Consider the following 19,879-nt stretch of genomic DNA (forward strand, 5'->3'; position numbering starts at 1 on the left):
CTCTGGCCCATCCATCTGGCCCATCAAGAGTCACTCTCATTTTATCTGATAATTAAACCTTTGAAAAATCATTCTTAAGATATCTCTTGGCTCAGTCTTGACGTTTTATCTTATGTTTCTAGTTCAAAGGTGGTGTGACGCCTGCCTGGATCAACAGATTCAGGTGGGATGTAATGGACAGACTAGAGGGAAGCCACTCACCAAGCAGGACCCCCAGAACCCTGAAACCCTTTAACCCCTATACAGGGATTTGGAATTACACAGGGCCCTGGAGATCACTACCTGTGGAAGGCTGCAGTCTGATGAGAGTAGTCGTCAGGCAGGGTCAAACCAGGAATAGCAGAACAGGGCAGAATCGGCAGGCAAGGACGAAATCAGAAAACGTAGCAGAGGTCAAATCCGGATCGGGCAGCGAGGTACAAAAACAGCAGGCAGAAGGGTAGTCAGAAAACACGCAGAAGTCAGCACACAGGAATCACAAAACAGAATAGGGCGGACCAGGAGCCAGGAAATCAGAACTATCTCTGGCAGAGGTCAGCTGACAGGAGAGGAACTATGAAGGGTGTGGTGTCTTCCCATTGGCTGTAGCTGAACGCTGGCAACTTCAGCTGGAAGACACACGCCACCTACAGTCAGCCAGTGGTACTGCAGATTCCAAGATAACCCAGCCCAGTGGATGATCAGAGAATGCGCCCACCGGTGCCGCTGGCATCGACTCCTCTCCCATCACTAGCACCATCCACGGCAGGAACACAGCGTTGCCTGGAGATCGGAGCACAAGTCGCTGGAGCGGACTCCGGTTGTGACGTAACAGGTGGTCGTTCTTCAGCCTACCTTACCTTGGCCATGTCCCTGAGTATGGCACACCTTGTGCTTTTTGATACTGCAGTAACATTGCAGCTCTGAAATATGGCCAAATTGGTGGCAAATGGCATCTTGGCAGCTTCACGCTTGATTTTCCTGAATTCATGGGCAGTTATTTTGCGCCTTTTTTGCCCAACACGCTTCTTGCGACCCTGTTGGCTATTTGCCATGAAACACTTGATTGTTCGGTGATCACGCTTCAAAAGTTTGGCAATTTCAAGACTGTTGCACTCCTCTGCAAGACATCTCACAATTTTGGACTTTTCAAAGCCCATCAAATATCTCAAATCTGACCCATTTTGCCAAAGGAAAGAAAGTTGCCTAATAAGTATGCACCCCTTATATAGAGTGTTGATGTCATTACACCACACCCCTCCTCATTACAGATATTACTTAATTGATAGTTGGCTCTCAAGCTTTACAGCTTGGAGTAGGACAACATGTATAAAAAGTATCATGTGATCAAAATACTCATTTGCCTAATAAGTGTGCACACAGTGTACACTATCCCTTCTCCAGAAGCTTGCCCTACAATAAATGCAGATAAGAGAGGTATTATTATAGAATTAGCCCTGAAAAGGCCTGTTGGCTTACTGTTGCACCAGCAGGTACTGTCATGTACTACTACTACTACTACTGTCATGGCAGGCTGTCCCTTCTCCAGCAGAACCTCACCGGACAATATTTCTGGGTACAGTGTGCCAAGCATGGCATCACAGGTTCTTATATAGCCCTGATGATGCAATGCGGACGGCCAATCACAATAATTCCAGTAGCCAACATGACTATGGCATTACGGTGATGGGCAGGCAGTCCCCATATGTTTAGTGGCTGAAAAAATACGGTAAACATGCGAGGCGGGAACTCGAGCATGGTGCCTGAATACTAGGATACCCGATCAATTATCGAGCACTTTGAGTACTGTGCAGTGCTAAACACGCTCGCCCATCACTAATTATATGTACTAGTTGGAATTGAAATGCTGTATGCTTGAGACGGGTTCCATAAAATTGGACTAGGCATTCTATTCCCCCTTCAGCATTTACCTGTCAGTTCTCAAATGATTGTAAGTACGCAGCAGTGTGAGCTTTTTTTGCAATGCTTTCTAACTGGACTATAGCTCAAACCCGAATACACATTACAGTCTGGTCTGCAGACCCCTCTTAAGATGGATTTATAAATATAATGCCACTGAACACAGTTCTTGTATTTGCTAAAAAGACAACTGTTCCTTTAAGTATTAAAAATGTGTATGAAATTCAAAACCCTATGCAAACAGTCATCCTTATAGTCAAATAGCTCCATAGTACACTATTATAGACCCGCAACACACATCCGTGAAATTTGTACGTGTGCGGTACGTATTTGCACGTACCGGAGACACGTACACACGGAGACCCATGCTACTCAATGGTAGATGGCACACACACGTAAAATCGCACGGAACGTGTGTCCGTGAGGTAAGTACGTGTGTGCGCTTTTCTACACGGACGACATGTCCGTTTTTGGCCGGCAGCACGCAGGCACGGACCCGCTTTAGTCTATGTCTATGTCTATGCCGTATGTCCGTGTTCAGCACGTTTCGTGCGTGTGCGTTTTTACACTAGCGATCTTATTTTTGTTTTTTTTTTAATTAAAGTCAGTATACTTACCTTTTTTTCTGCTGTTCTCAGTCATACTTACATTGGCGCTTGGTTTTTTTCTTCCCCCGGCTCATACCGCTCCACAATCACCCGCGCGGCGAGGAATAGCTGTGCAGAGAATACGTGGCAACAATTACTTTGAATATGCCGGACGCTCATTACTCAATCTCGTATTCCCTGCTTTCCCCACCCACCGGCGCCTATGATTGGTTGCAGTGAGACACGCCCCCCACGCTGAGTGACAGCTGTCTCACTGCACCCAATCACAGCAGCCAGTGGGCGTGTCTATACTGTGCAGTAAAAAAATAAATAATTAAAAAAAACGGCGTGCGGGCCCCATTTTAATACCAGCCAGATAAAGCCATACGGCTGAAGGCTGGTATTCTCAGGATGGGGAGCCCCACGTTATGGGGAGCCCCCCAGCCTAACAATATCAGTCAGCAGCCGCCCAGAATTGCCGCATACATTATATGCGACAGTTCTGGGACTGTACCTGGCTCTTCCCGATTTGCCCTGGTGCGTTGGCAAATCGGGGTAATAAGGAGTTATTGGCAGCCCATAGCTGCCAATAAGTCCTAGATTAATCATGTCAGGCGTCTCCCCGAGATTCCTTCCATGATTAATCTATAAATTATAGTACATAAACACACACACCCGAAAAAATCCTTTATTAGAAATAAAAAACACAAACATATACCCTGGTTCACCACTTTAATAAACCCGAAAAAGCCCACCATGTCCGGCGTACTCCAGGATGGTCCAGCGTCGCATCCAGCTCTGCTGCATGGAGGTGACCGGAGCAATAGCGCGATCAGTTGTATTCAGCGTTGGCCGCGAGTAACCTCAGTGACAGCTCAGCTGATTGCGCTATTGCCTTCATTAGCTGCGTGGAGCTGACAGGAGCGGCGGTGTCCTCTGCAGCTCCGGTCACCTCCATGCAGCAGAGCTGGATGCGACGCTGGACCATCCTGGAGTACGCCGGACATGGAGGGCTTTTTCGGGCTGATTAAAGTGGTTAACCAGGGTATATGTTTGTGTTTTTTATTTCTAATAAAGGATTTTTTCGGGTGTGTGTGTTTATTTACTGTAATTTACAGATTAATCATGGAAGGTATCTCGGGGAGACGCCTGACATGATTAATCTAGGACTTATTGGCAGCTATGGGCTGCCAATAACTCCTTATTAGCCCAATTTGCCAACGCACCAGGGCAAATCGGGAAGAGCCGGGTACAGTCCCAGAACTGTCGCATATAATGTATGCGGCAATTCTGGGCGGCTGCTGACTGATATTGTTAGGCTGGGGGGCTCCCCATACCGTGGGGCTCCCCATCCTGAGAATACCAGCCTTCAGCTATATGGCTTTATCTGGCTGGTATTAAAATGGGGGGGACCGCACGCTGGTTTTTTAAATTATTTATTTATTTATTTTACTGCACAGTATAGACACGCCCACCGGCTGCTGTGATTGGGTGCAGTGAGACAGCTGTCACTCAGTGTGGGGGGAGTGTCTCACTGCAACCAATCATAGGCGCCGGTGGGTGGGGAAAGCAGGGAATACGAGATTGATTAATGAGCGGCCGGCATATTCAAAGTAATTGTTGCCGCGTATTCTCTGCACAGCTGTTCCTCGCAGCGCGGGTGATTGGGGAGCGGTAAGTATGAGAGGGCTGCTCACTTCAGTCACTCGGGGGATTAGCGGTCACCGGTGAATCCTTCACAGGTGACCGCTAATCAGTACGCGGCACACAGACAGAGCCGCGGCATGACAATAAAGTCGGGTGAAGTTCACTCGAGTTCATTCTCATCGCGCAACTCTGTCTGCTGTCAGCCGACATGTATCAACGACATTGTGCAACACACAAACGGACATTCCACACGGACATTCCACGTACACATACACGGGCATTTTACACACAAACACGGACATTTTACACGTACACACGGCTCGCATACGCCATACGTACCGGAGAAACGCCCCAAAAAAACGGAACACGGACCCGAAAAACGGACCGTGTCACACGGACGTTTTTTTTGCGGAAGTGTGTTTTAGACCATAGCTATAGTCTATAAAGCTTTAACAGGGATGTCCAAGACTTTGATACCGATGATTTATATGTATAGTAGGTCAACATTATCAGACCCTGGAATAAAAGATCGTGTAGAGATGGAACACAACAGCTCCATAAACTGTGTTGTATCCACTCCTAGATACTGTAGCTCATATCTCATTGAAGTGAATGGGAGCTGAACTTCAATGCGCTATCTAATATAGAAGACTGTTGGGTCTCACCTGGTGAGATGGATTCCTAAAACCCTTGATTCCGATAGGTAGTTTTATTGCAGCACAGACCACTGTTGTGGTAGGATGCCCAGAAGGGAATAGTAGTGGCTATAATGCAAGATAATGGCATAAAATAGAAGAGTCATCAATGTAGTATAGTTTCATTTTTCAGGAAACTCTGTAGGGATAGACCAAAGCTCAGCAATGCAACAGAGTTGAGTTGGTCAGGTGACTAACTCTAGATAAAGCTGAGCCCAGCCATGTAGCAGAGGAAAAACTAGATTGTAGATGTAGAGCTTAACGATGCAGCAGAGTAGAGTACATCAAATAACTTAGCAATGTATCTGAGCCATGCAAAGTAATAGAACTGGGTATGATAGATATGTTAGGATGATCAGTAGTATAACAATCTTAAAGGGAATCTGTCAGCCCTCATTTGAGAGCAACATAATGTTGGCAAAAAGATCCTGAATCCAATTATGTATCACTTAAATTACTGGGTGCAGCTGCTCTGACACAATCAGAGCTTTTAGATTTAGCCAAGCAACAGAGCTGAGAGAGCTTCCCCCGCCCACACTAGGCTCTCTGTACATTAACAGTGAGGTGTCACTTAGAGGAGAGGGTGTGCAGGATTTCCATACACCTGACAGTGTAGTCAGAGCAATGATAGTCACAAGGTGATAAAACCATTAGTTTAAATAAACAACAGCACACAGCCTGATAAGAGAGGCATAGTTGATTTTTGTTTTTTAACCTCTGCAGCATGCTGTCCTCAGATTACATAGAAAAAACCTGCTGACAGATTCCTTTTAAGTAGTGGGTTGAATGCAAATTTGCAAATTACCTGAATACTCAGGTGCCATGCTGCCCTCTGAGCTGGGATATAAATCCTAAGAGTGAGGCTTGCACAGTGTTACTATGATATTTCGACTCACAAGGGGAACAGAAGGAACTGGCCTGAGCAGGAGACTATTGATGGAGCTGGTGCTGGAGCCGCTACAGGTGAGTAACTGTACCGCCCCCGGCGTTAGCAGCCTGCTGCCGCTGCTCGGATCTGGATTCGCGGTGGCTCGAGTGGTCTCCGGACCTGAGGGGTCGGGGTCGCGCAGCCACTTGGAATTAAAGGGGGGTATTTACAGGGGGTTGAATGGACAGTTTGTGACGCCACCAGTGGTGCATGGTAATGTGTAGTACCACCGCTGCAATGGGGACTACGCGGTGGCGATGGTAGGGGCAGCCAGATGTTTAACCCCTCCACGGGTAGGGGGAATGCCCCTGGACTCGACGTTGGGACAGGGAGGAGCCGTTGGGACGGTCAGGGACCACTTTAGTACTCACTCAGTCCAATAACGCTGACACTGACAACTGTGGTAAACCAAAGTTCTTAGTACAGCTGCAGCAGGGAGGGAGCACGCCTGGATACCATGCCCATTCGTGTTGCCTGTTAGCCTGTGGCCTTCTCCGTGGCACTTCACTTCTAACTGGTCCCTCTAGCATAGAACTATCTATGGCTAACTGGGTGAGCTTGCTCTCAGGGTTCATGCTTGTGATTTTCTGGACTATGTATTGGGAAAGTCCTATCCCCCTCGCTGCACTAGTATCCCAATTTTGGAACGGGTGGAGAACGGATCTTGAAGGCTTCGTCCTCGTCGGGTAAATTGTCAAGACACTTGAAGCTCAAAGTCAAATCCAATTTCCTAACCCCAATTTTTTTTTTTAATTTGTGATGTGTCAATGTCCCTTATAAGACACTATATAAGTCTCAGCATTGCCCCAGCATCTCAGGTTCTGCTATTAACTCCCTAATGGATGTATCATGATATTAGTACAAATATCTTTATGTCAAATTGTTAATAAAAAGAAAAAGACATGATGATAAAAATGTTTGCAATTTGCTCTGTAGTATCTGACTCACAAAATGTGCTCCGTGGGAGGTTTGCTGTTTGTGCTTGTAATGTCACAGCACTTTTCTGCTGTTTTTTTTACTGATCAATTGCTATTAATACTTCGAGTATAGTTCAGCATGTAGAGAAATAACCCCGCAGCTTTCTAAGCATTGTTGATTGAATGTCTGGTCAATGCCACATTTATGGTTTAGGCCATTTATACAGAATATTACTGCCAATGGATATACATCTGCTTGCTAACTGCATAAATAACACGGCACAATAGGTTGTAAAACACCATCTACAAATGGAGAAAATCAAGGTCAGAGCTTGATGACCACCCAGCAGTCTACATGTTGTTGGACAAACCTTAATAACACAGTCATATCTATTTTAAGGATAACATGAGACTCTTTTTAGGTGTAAAATGCAATGATTTAGTCTTTAGGTCCAATGAATGACATTTTCACTTATTCACAGGATACGGTACATCTCATTGATGGGGGTCCCTCTGCTATCTTCAGGTAATTATCCTTCCTTCACTTTTCTCTGCTTTCTCCATGTGCCATCAGGTCACTGTGTAGCTGCGTTGTAGTTCCCGGACTCATGAGTCACATAGGGAGTCGCCATCTTGGTCCTCTCTGAGATGCTCTGATCACATGTCCTCTTCCTGCTTTTCTTGTGTTCTCTGCAGTATCAAACAATGTCCATGAAATAAGACACCATTAATCCTGCGCCAACTTGCACTCCATCAGGTTCCTCCTCCTCCCTTTGTCCCATCAATGATGATATGCAAGCAGGTGTCGGGAGGAAATGTGGTGTGAGGACTGAAATAGCAACTCCCTATGTGACCCAGGAGTCAGGGAAGCACATAGCAGCTACCCAGTGACCTGATGGCACATGGAGGAAGCAAAGAAACATAAAGGAGGGATATCTACCTCAAGAAGAAGTTCATGTGTATAAAAACAAGTATGTCAAGTTTTTGGGTCCCTCTGCTGACTCCTCTAATCATATGATCAATTCCCTGTAAAAGAAGTCTCCACCGGAGGTGTCTGAGGTGCCAGCTGTAGGGCTCGCGCACACTGGCGTATAATACAGAGGAGTGCAATGCAAGAGAATCTTGCATTTAACTAAAGGGGGCTTTACACGCAACGACATCGCTAACGAGATGTTGTTAGGGTCACGGAATTCGTGACACACATCCGGCCTCGTTAGCGATGTCGTTGCGTGTGAAACGCACGAACGACCGCTAACGATCAAAAGGACCTAATCGTTGATCGTTGACACGTCGTTCTAATCCCAACTATCGTTGTTATTGCAGGATGCAGGTTATTCGTCGTTCCTGTGGCAGCACACATTGCTATGTGTGACACTGCAGTAATGAGGAACAACATCATACCTGCGGCCACCGGCAATGAGGAAGGAAGGAGGTGGGCTGGATGTTTCCGCTCATCTCCGCCCCTCCGCTTCTATTGGGCGGTCGCTTAGTGACGTCACTGTGACGCCACACGAACCGCCCCTTTAGAAAGGAGGTGGTTCGCCAGCCACAGTGACGTCGCTAAGAAGGTAAGTATGTGTGACGGGTGTTAGCGATGTTGTGCGCCACGGGCAGCGATTTGCCCGTGACGCACAACCGGCGGGGGCGGGTGCTTTCACCAGCGACATCGCTAGCGATGTCTATGTGTGTAAAGTGGCCTTAAGACAAATGTTCGTCAACGAGGCAGAGCAGATCTGCAATTTTTTTTCTCATACCTATTCGGCAAGTGCAAAAACATTGCACAATGTTGTGATTGGCAGCATATCTCCCATACAAGTCTATGGGTGCATGTGAAATATGGACTGCACTGATGTCATCCGAGTGCAGTGTGATATACGCAGACAATGGAGAAGATGGAAAAATTAACCTCTCCTTCTTACTCCCACCTGTAATCCGATTCTCAAATGCGAGAGAAACAGATCACAGTGAATGACTCTCAGTCACGCTCGCAGCAGAGTATGAGCTGAGTGTCCTTAGCACAATCCATCCGATTCTCTCGTATCTAATGCTATACGATAGTGTGACAGCTGAGGCTTGCTAGGTCAGGCTAGTTATTGCAGTTATTTCTAATGATAAGTATGTAGCATTGTGCACTTTTCAATATCCGAGATACTGTATATATACAAGTGCAATGTTATATCACATGATAGAACCTCACGGACTCGCTGACAGTCCAGACCTTCTGCCGAGCCAACGTGAACACATCTCTTCTGAGCAGCAAATGCACAAGGGAAAGGTCTTGTTTGTGTCATGTGAGCGCCTCTTCAACAGATGTGAGATCACTGAACACAACAGCGCCTACAGATGTTAATCATTAATACATTCTCACAAATACTCCTTACAGAGGATACAAAATGAGGCTGCACGTCCTTTCCTCGCTCTTTTATTTATTAAATATTTTATACTACAACTAATTATGAACTTCTCTGTTACATTTTTTCCAAGTCCAGGCTAATAATTTTTTAGGAGATTGAGTGCAAACCAATTTTTGCATTACTGTCAGTATTGACTTTTAGGATTGCTATTCCAGTAGGTGGCACTAGATTTCCTGTCCTCTTTCTTTCTGAACAGGCTATTTTCATATTTAAATTCCCCATGGAGCATTGCATGGCTTATAAATTTCCTTACGTCAACTCCACATGTCGTGGGCGGAGGGGACGCGCTCGCCACGCTTGGATCCGGGGCTTCTGCTGCTGCTGTTCGGTGGATCGAGTGGTGGACCGGACCCGGGGACTCGAGCAGCGCTCCTCACCCGTGAGTGAAATGGGAATGGTATGGTTAGGGAGATTGTTCGTGACACCACCCACGGGTCGTGGTGATAATGGCACCACCGCTACTGGTAACGGGGATCCCGGGAGAGATGGTAGGGTGCAGCTGAGATGTTGTCCCCTCCGTGGGCAGGGGTTGGTGATCCCGAGGCCCGATGGTGTAACGGGGAGGCCGGATGGCTGGGGTGCAGGGACTGTGCGGCGCGGTGCCAGACGGCACTGGTGTACTCACTCAGACAATCACTGACAGAGTCGCAGGTAAACCAAAATGGCCGGATGGACGGGTCCCGCAGCCGGCTGCAGTGTTGTTGTTGTGCTCTCCCCGGACGGCTGATGGTGGCTGTCTTTCCCTGCACCTTTGAGAATGTTCTTCACTCTTGTGGTTGCCCACCGGTAGTCCGCTCCCTGGCGTATAGGTGCCGTAGGAGCCCGTTTTGCCCGCAGGCGCTGGCCCTTGGATCTCTAGCCTGTGGCGGTGGCTGTAAATCCTCTCTGGGTGGACGGTTGCCTTCAATCGGGACTTTAGTAGTTGAGAAACCCCTGGGGTTCCTGTCACATTTGGATTCGGACCAAGCCTGGTCGGGGTCCGATGGCCCTGCCTGTGTGCTTAGCTTCACTCCGTTCCCCGGTCCGGTACCGGCAGGCCGACGCCCGACCCCGGTCCTTACGGCTCTGCGGAGTTCCACCAACTCCTGCAGACGGCCACCACCGTCTGCCAACCTTGCTGTCAGTGTCTGGGCTCCAACCCAGACACCTCAAGTGTTCTACTCCTCTCACTTTCACCTCCAAGACTGAACTCACACTTTTCCCGCCTCCAGGCCTGTGAACTCCTCAGTGGGTGGGGCCAACCGCCTGGCTCTGCCCCACCTGGTGTGGACATCAGACTCTGGAGGGTGGCAACAAGGGTTTTTTGTTTGGCTGGTGTAACTGCCTAGGGTGGGGGTGTGTGTGTTGTTATGTATGTGACTACCTGGCTAGTCCAGGGCGTCACACACACACTCTCAAGGAGAGGCTTTATTCCTTGGACTCCCTATCAGTGCCTCCTACCAAACCAAATATGTTTCCTGCTTTGCATTGATTAGGGGGCAAACAACCCAAAACATGTGTCTGGAAATAGAGTTTATGGTTTGGCTTCATGTCCTAAGTCATGTTGCAAAGGCCTTTAAAGGTTTGATATTGAAGTTCCAGCAGACAGTCTAAGGGCTAGTCCATTTTTTCCCCCAAGTAGTATTAATAGAAAAGGGTTTTATTTTACTATTAGGCTATGTGCGCACTTTGCGTTGAGTTTGTTGCAGTTCTAAACGCATCCTCTGGCAGAAATTGTCTTTGTCAATTTGGTTTTGATCACAAAAACGCTAAAAATACGCTTGTGTTTTTACCGTGTTTTACATGCTTTTTCATTGCTTAAAATCAAATGCGTTTTGAATACAAATACACTGCTAAACAAAGTTTCAACATTCAAAAACTGAAAAAAACGTAAAAAAATGATAACAAATATGAGTAAAATCCTACACAAATTACGGTAGTTAATTTTATTAAAATTATAACTGTGCATAAAATAACGTTAAATTAAGGATTTTCATTATTTTAATTGTTGGACTATGTGTGTGTGTAATGGGACATATCATGCCCTTAATATGTTAAAAATGCATGCGTTTATTTTGTCAAAAAAGCATGTTTTCTGCATCAAAAAAGCATGTTAAACGCTAGGATTTTGATTTTGTATGCATTTAGAAAATTCTCATTGACTCTCATGTTAGCAAAACGCTGCCAAAATGGTAAGAACAATTGACATGTTGCTTCTTTAAACGCAGAGATTTTGACAAATTTTCTGCAACTGAAACTGCGTTTTTAACAGTATTGTGCGCACAAGAAATCCCAAAAATATTATCAAAGGTCCAGAAGTGAGTGCATTGCTTGAGTGGCATGTGCATCGGGGAAGGACTTTTAGTGTCGGGTCTTCAGTAATGCTTCCTCCCCTGGCTGCCTTTCTTCCGTTTAAATACCTCCCCTCTGCCGCCTCAATTCACACTATGGCCGCTCTTGCCCAGTATTATATTTAAGTTTTTCGCCAACTCTTCAATAAAATGCCGTCAGAATCAGCGCATGCACACACCACGATCCCCTGTGCCATTTTATTGAAGAAACGCTAAAGATGAATATGCACAGTGTCCTCATAATGGCATCCGAGTTAGCGGTGCGCGCATGTGCTGATTATGGCGCCATATTATTGAAGAGTTGGAGAAAATCTTGAACATAATACTGCATTTAAGCTGACCATAGTGTTACGGGTACTTTGCACGCTGCGACATTGCTACTGCGATATCGTCGGGGTCAAATTCAAATTGAAAGTGACGCACATCCGGCGCCGGTAACGATATCGCAACGTTTAAAGCCTGGATGCACCGATAAACGATCACAAAAGCGTCGAAAATCGGTGATCTGTGTAGCGTCGGTCATTTCCATAATGTCGCACCAATAGGAGATACAATGTTGTTCCTCGTTCCTGTGGCACCACACATCGCTGTGTGTGAAGCCGCAGGAGCAAGGAACATATCCATACCTGCTTCCACCGGCTATGCGAAAGCAAGGAGGTGGGCGGGATGTTTACGTCCCGCTCATCTCCGCCCCTCCGCTTCTATTGGCCGCCTGCCGTGTGACGTCACTGTGACGCCGCACGACTCGCCCCCTTAGGAAGGAGGCAGGTCGCCGGCCAGAGCGACGTCGCAGGGCAGGTATGTGCGCGTGACGCTGCCGCAGCGATAATGTTCACAACATATCGCATGTGCGACGGGGCGGGTACTATCGCGCTCGGCATCGCTAGCCGATGCTAGCGATGTCGCAACGTGCAAAGTACCCCTAAGTCGCAGTGGCAGAGAGCGTTACTTGCCTTGGCTAGTTGGCCCACATAGCACGTTAGCACGCCCCTGTGGGCAAAATAACATGCTAATGAATGTGCAGTGACGCCGCACATACCTCTCTCTTGATGGCAGCCGGCGGAGGTTGGATGCGCACTGTGTATGATCTGGTGTCCCCAGCACCTCTGGTCATGCGCACTATACCTCACTGAAGCCGGGAAGCTTACAGATGGCATCAGTTTAGTGCACATGATCGGAAGTCCCGGGGACTCTAGATCTATCCTCCGCCGGCTGCCATCAAGAGTGAGGTATGTGTGGCGTCGCTGCACATTCATTAACATGTTAGTACGCCCACAGGGGCGTGCTAACATGCTATGTAGGCCGACTAGCCAAGGGATGTAACACCCTTGGGACTAGTCCCTGGGCTCATTAGCATATCATAAAATATCTTTAGAAATACTTTTTCTAAAGATCCATTTATCTATGCTGCTAGATACAGGGACGGTTAGGCAGGGATTAGCAATATGCACCCAGAACTGCTTGTGGTTCTGGATGGATATTGCACCTGACAGATTCCCTTTAAAACTTATGCAGTCAGTATTACTCATGAATGTCTGGTGAGAAGACAGAAACATTTATTTATTTTGGATTGCTCGCACCACTACAATTACTGTCATCTATGTTGGAGTGCCAAGTCCTCTTTTCATTAAAACGATTAATGAGTCCCAGGACGTGCGCTAGAATTATGCATTTTGAATGGTAAATCTGCCCTACTATTCGCTCATCACTGTGAGGCCAAATTCAGACATCTGGATATCACAATGTGAATATGGACTGTAACCTTAGGAATGCTCCCAATCCATCAGACAATAATCTGTTCTTGGTGGGAGAATTAGTAACTACTTAAAATAACTCAAAAGATACTCGGCAACTTTTTTGGAACAATTTTTTTCGCAACAAACTTTTTTTTACAGCAAAAAAAAAAAAGAATTAGACCCATGTTCCACGTTCTGGTGGTGACTCCTAAGAAACATATGATGGGACATGCGGATGTGTCATCAACCGTCAGTGTCGTTACACATCTGCCCACACATGAACGTGGACAACCTTACAAATAAATGACTTAACTTCATTATTTTGCTTCGCTTGTCAATAGTTATTCTCTTATACCACGACATGTTTTATGTCATTTCATTACATTTCACATGTCTAAGGTTTACACAAAAATGAGCTTAAATGACAATAAAAGTCATATTTATATGTATTATTATACGATAAGGCCCACTATATAAACTATATTTAACAATAAAAAAGCTAGGTAAGAAATATAAAGACATATTGTGGCCGGTGTAATGTTAACTCTGGGAAGCTTGGCAGATGTTAGTAATTGTTATCTATCACCTCACGGATTTACACTGAGCGTCTTGCTTGGACAGCAAAGTGGAACAGTCATTTTATTCGTCCTACAACAAGGAAAGATTGTGGTGACTGAAAGGATTTGGTCCGATGGAAATCACAATTTCAAGGACAGGTCATTTGAGGAGAAGCATTAGTGCTGATCGCAACGTATAGTCTCAAATTAGGAATTTGGGGTCAAACAACCTGAGCAGCTTATATAAATCTGATTGGTGAATTCTTTAGTAATACAATTCTGTGGGTTATTTATATTTTCTAACTAAACATAAAGTTGTGTTGATATTACATATAATAGTAGAAAACAGACATGGACCGTCTGTACATCCCGATACAGTGGTGTGACACACCTGGACTATTCAGGTCGTCACAGGGTACTGCAAAAACTGCCCTCCCCGTGTGGTATTCAACCCCCCCATGGTTCTGGGTCTCTATCCTGTAGTATTGCCTCCATCAGCATTCACAAATCCTAGATACATCTTGCACCACACCTATCAGGCACACAAGTGGGCTGCTTAAGCAGGAATAGGGCCGCCCACCTAGGGGTCAGACAGGGAGGTGGGAGGTGTCAAGTCAGTTCAGTAGTAGCTCTCGAGCTGAGAGGAGCACTGAGGAAGCTGGGAGTTGGAGCTCCCAGGGGAGAAGTAAACTAGGTTGCAGACAGTGGTCTGGACCTAGAGGAGTCGGACCCCCGGTCGCAGGGGATTGAGGCTAGCTGCCTGAGACCCATCAAGGAGGACAGTCAGCAGCCTGGTCCTATCACCGGTCTTGGACCGAAGGCACGACAGGGTATATGGTCCCTAGGTCGGGGAGAAGCTTCAGGCAACCCGGAAATTAACCTTCGGAGGACAGGGCCTTTTTGGACTGTTCCTACCAGCTCAGAGATTGGGGGCACTAGCGCAACGAAGGTAATAGAGCTTTCCTAGCAAGCAGCCCACTGAAATCCCAAGCGTGAGCTCCTGAGAGCAGGCTCCTTCACTTAGCCACAGTGGGGAGCGGGGCCCAGATAGTTCCAAGCTACTGGGCCACAATGGACAATCTAAAACTTAGTGCCAGGAGGCAGGTTATGGACCACCGGCAGCATTGTAGGGACGAGACCCGGACGAGCTCCCTCAAGAGGCAACGGTGTTCAGAGACTTGGTTTACCCTGTTGTCAGCATCTGCTTCATTGCTGAGTGAGTACCCGACTGACCCCTGCACTACGTCCCCGCATCCTCAACTAGAGTCTCGGGGCCTACCCCTACCCGTGGAGGGTAACGCCATCTTGCTGCCCCACTCCATCACACCGGGTACTCCCAACGGCAGCGGCGATACTCCCAATTACCGTACTCCATGGGTGGCGTCACAAACTACACCAAATCCCCTGTAAATACTCCCTTTCCATTTGAGTGTGGCCCCTAAGCCCCGGGTCCGGAGACCCTCGAGCCACAAACCACCACCCCTGGATCCGAGCGGTTCGATCCGCTGCTGGGGCGGCACAGTGGCATAACTAAAGTACGATGGGCTCCGGTGCCAAATTTGGACCATTGCGTCCCCTTTTACAGCACCCATATTGCAAGGCAAAGCATCATGGTTATGAGCAACATTGCAGTTCACTTTGTGTTGGTGCTGTGTGGCTTTCATTGTTTCTTTTAGTTTGTGTCTATGGGGCGTTGTGGCCCAATGCTTTAGGGCTTTGCCTGGCAACATCGGTGCAGTGGAGCATTTGTGTTGCTCTTCCTCCTGGCTCAGTATCATGGAGCCAATGTTTGCCACACAGCACTAGGCCTAACAGGTTACGGGTCCACTAAGAGGTTCCTTGTGATGTGGCATTGGGCTTATACATTCCAATCAAAACGTTAAACAAGTTTTACAATGTCAACAAAAAAAACGTCTTCTATCTTCAATTTGTTTTAAACAACATGCTGAGCTTTACTCACCCTCACTGGGTCCAGTGTCTAATCTCCGCTGCTGTTCCAAGTGCCTGTTATTGGCTGCAGTGCTGATGTCTTGTCGACAGCACTGCAGACAAAAACTGAGCTCGGTAGCTCTGCTTGAGATGACTGCATGAGCCGCTAAGCTCCCTGACTGAATGCAGCGCAGGCCTTTTTTTCCTACAGTGATGGTATAAAGTTGTGTTCAATTTGGCTTCATAATAACGGGAATCTGTAACTACATTTGACCTATCTAACCTATTAATATAGGCGACTTTCAACTAACATCCACACTCCCACTCCCGGATCTAAGGCGGGCTTTGCACGCTGCGACATCGGTAACAATGTGTTACCAACGCTGCAGCGATAGTCCCAGCCCCCGTCGCAGCTGCGATATATTGTGATTGCTGCCGTAGTGAATATTATCGCTACGGCAGCTTCATATGCACTCACCTGCCCTGCGACGTCGCTCTGGCCGGCGACCCGCCTCCTTCCTAAGGGGGCGGGTCGTGCGGCGTCACAGTGACGTCACACGGCAGGCGGCCAATAGAAGCGGAGGGGCGGAGATGAGCGGGACGTAAACATCCCGCCCACCTCCCTCCTTCCGCATTGCAGCCGGGACGCAGGTAAGGTAATGTTCCTCGCTCCTGCAGTGTCACACACAGCGATGTATTCTGCTGCAGGAACGAGGAACAACATCGTACCGTCGCGGCTGCAAAATTATGGGAATGTCGGACCCTACACCGATCATACGATAACGATGCTTTTGCGCTCGTTAATCGTATGTAAAAGTATTTGCACACTACGATATCGACAGCGACGCCGGATGTGCGTCACTTTCGATTTGACCCCACCGACATCGCACCTGCGATGTCGTAGTGTGCAAAGCCTGCCTAAGACTTCCGAGCTGCACCAATCCTCTGGAATGCTGTATCCAAAGAAACCAGGATGATCCACTGCCTACTCAGCTTCAGACGCTTCCTAAAAACACATCTTTTTAGGGGGGCCTATCACAATCCCCACCTCCCATTTCTTTCTTTGAGATGGCTGGACTGTCATTGTAAATAAGCACCTGTACCTTGTCTGCCCACCCCACCTCATTGTAGATAGTAAGCTCTCACAAGCAAGATTGTCTTCGTTGCTTTAATTATTGTATTTTCTATAACTATTGATTGTATATGAACCTCTGAATTGTATAGCGCTGCAGAATATGTTGGCGCTATAGATTATTTTTTATTATTATTATTATTATTATTATTATTATTATTATTATTATCAATATGGGCATGCAAGTTATAGATTGCTGAAAATACTAATACCTCTGTGCCTCATATCAGATGGCTTCTTGTTGAAAAATCATCTTTTATTCAATTATGTTAATGAGCTCTTCCAGGCTATGGGGTGGATGCTGCCTTGAAGATAACTTTTCCTCTGCACTTCATTACATAGCCTAGCTATCTTTTCCCATCAGCGTCACTTTGTCACTGTGACGTCTGCTTCTTGTCCCAAAATACCATGCCTGAGTCCAGCAGTTTCTGATGTTACACTTTATTGTTCTTCACTGCTATGTTCACAGGCTTCACATTCCTTGTGCGCAGGTGCCGGAGATCCCTTCTATTTCCCCTCCCAGTAGCAGTAATCTCTGACGCCTGTGCCCATAGGAGGGAGGAACAATAAAGTGTAGCCTCGCAAATTAGTCTATGAGTGATGAACTATAATTCATGAATTCTAAGGGGCACACACCTCTCTATATATAATATATATATATATATATATACATTTATATTTATTATAATATTGGCTGTATTGCTGTCAACCTTACATGACCATTATTCACCTGGATCTGCTTATGCCCCTATGCCCCCCATCAGGGAACTTTGCTTTTTCATATGTTTTATATTTTAATATACAGTATTTAAACAAAAAAATCTATATTTTTTTAATATATTATTGGGATCTATTGTACCAACTGTTTTCTCTTGGGTGTGATACTCAAGATTTGCCTTTATATGTTTAGGTGTTATCCCTGTTACTGTGAATAGGTGAGTACTAAAGTCTTGCTTTGTATAGCCTTTAGGCCCCTTACACATTGCGTTTTTGTCTACGTCCACAGGTCCCGTCAGGGCATCCGTCCGGACCGCCCCTCCCCCACTCTGCAAAGCGTGCTCCAGACGCATGCGCCCGACAGGGCCATTCACTGTTATGGAATATACATATACGTTTCTGCAGACGGACACCCGAACGTAGACCACCTACGTTCGGGTGTCCGTCTGCAGAAACGTATATGTGCACAAAATGGCACAAAACAGAGCACACGCTAACGCAGTGCGCTCCATAACAGTGAATGGCCCTGTCAGGCGCATGCGTCCGGAGCATGCTTTGCAGAGTGGGGGAGGGGCGGTCCGGACGGATGCCCCGACGGGACCTGTGGACGTAGACAAAAACGCAATGTGTAAGGGGCCTTATTAGAAAAGAAACTTCACCAAATTCCATCAACGGCTATTTAATTTCATATGTAAGGTACAGTATACAATATATATATATACAGTTAGGTCCAGAAATATTTGGACAGTGACACAATTTTCGCGAGTTGGGCTCTGCATGCCACCACATTGGATTTGAAATGAAACCTCTACAACAGAATTCAAGTGCAGATTGTAACGTTTAATTTGAAGGTTTGAACAAAAATATCTGATAGAAATTGTAGGAATTGTACACATTTCTTTACAAACACTCCACATTTTAGGAGGTCAAAAGTAATTGGACAAATAAACCAAACCCAAACAAAATATTTGTATTTTCAATATTTTGTTGCGAATCCTTTGGAGGCAATCACTGCCTTAAGCCTGGAACCCATGGACATCACCAAACGCTAGGTTTCCTCCTTCTTAATGCTTTGCCAGGCCTTTACAGCCGCAGCCTTCAGGTCTTGCTTGTTTGTGGGTCTTTCCGTCTTAAGTCTGGATTTGAGCAAGTGAAATCCATACTCAATTGGATTAAGATCTGGTGATTGACTTGGCCATTGCAGAATGTTCCACTTTTTTGCACTCATGAACTCCTGGGTAGCTTTGGCTGTATGCTTGGGGTCATTGTCCATCTGTACTATGAAGCACCGTCCGATCAACTTTGCAGCATTTGGCTGAATCTGGGCTGAAAGTATATCCCGTTACACTTCAGAATTCATCCGGCTACTCTTGTCTGCTGTTATGTCATCAATAAACACAAGTGACCCAGTGCCATTGAAAGCCATGCATGCCCATGCCATCACGTTGCCTCCACCATGTTTTACAGAGGATGTGGTGTGCCTTGGATCATGTGCCGTTCCCTTTCTTCTCCAAACTTTTTTCTTCCCATCATTCTGGTACAGGTTGATCTTTGTCTCATCTGTCCATAGAATACTTTTCCAGAACTGAGCTGGCTTCATGAGGTGTTTTTCAGCAAATTTAACTCTGGCCTGTCTATTTTTGGAATTGATGAATGGTTTGCATCTAGATGTGAACCCTTTGTATTTACTTTCATGGAGTCTTCTCTTTACAGTTGACTTAGAGACAGATACACCTACTTCACTGAGAGTGTTCTGGACTTCAGTTGATGTTGTGAACAGGTTCTTCTTCACCAAAGAAAGTATGCGGCGATCATCCACCACTGTTGTCATCCGTGGACGCCCAGGCCTTTTTGAGTTCCCAAGCTCACCAGTCAATTCCTTTTTTTTTTCAGAATGTACCCGACTGTTGATTTTGCTACTCCAAGCATGTCTGCTATCTCTCTGATGGATTTTTTCTTTTTTTCAGCCTCAGGATGTTCTGCTTCACCTCAATTGAGAGTTCCTTAGACCGCATGTTGTCTGGTCACAGCAACAGCTTCCAAATGCAAAACCACACACCTGTAATCAACCCCAGACCTTTTAACTACTTCATTGATTACAGGTTAATGAGGGAGACGCCTTCAGAGTTAATTGCGGCCCTTAGAGTCCCTTGTCCAATTACTTTTGGTCCCTTGAAAAAGAGGAGGCTATGCATTACAGAGCTATGATTCCTAAACCCTTTCTCCGATTTGGATGTGAAAACTCTCATATTGCAGCTGGGAGTGTGCACTTTCAGTCCATATTATATATATAATTGTATTTCTGAACATGTTTTTGTAAACAGCTAAAATAACAATACTTGTGTCACTGTCCAAATATTTCTGGACCTAACTGTATATAGTATAATATAT

Source organism: Anomaloglossus baeobatrachus, chromosome 5, assembly GCF_048569485.1.
Source record: "Anomaloglossus baeobatrachus isolate aAnoBae1 chromosome 5, aAnoBae1.hap1, whole genome shotgun sequence".
Taxonomy (NCBI): domain Eukaryota; kingdom Metazoa; phylum Chordata; class Amphibia; order Anura; family Aromobatidae; genus Anomaloglossus; species Anomaloglossus baeobatrachus.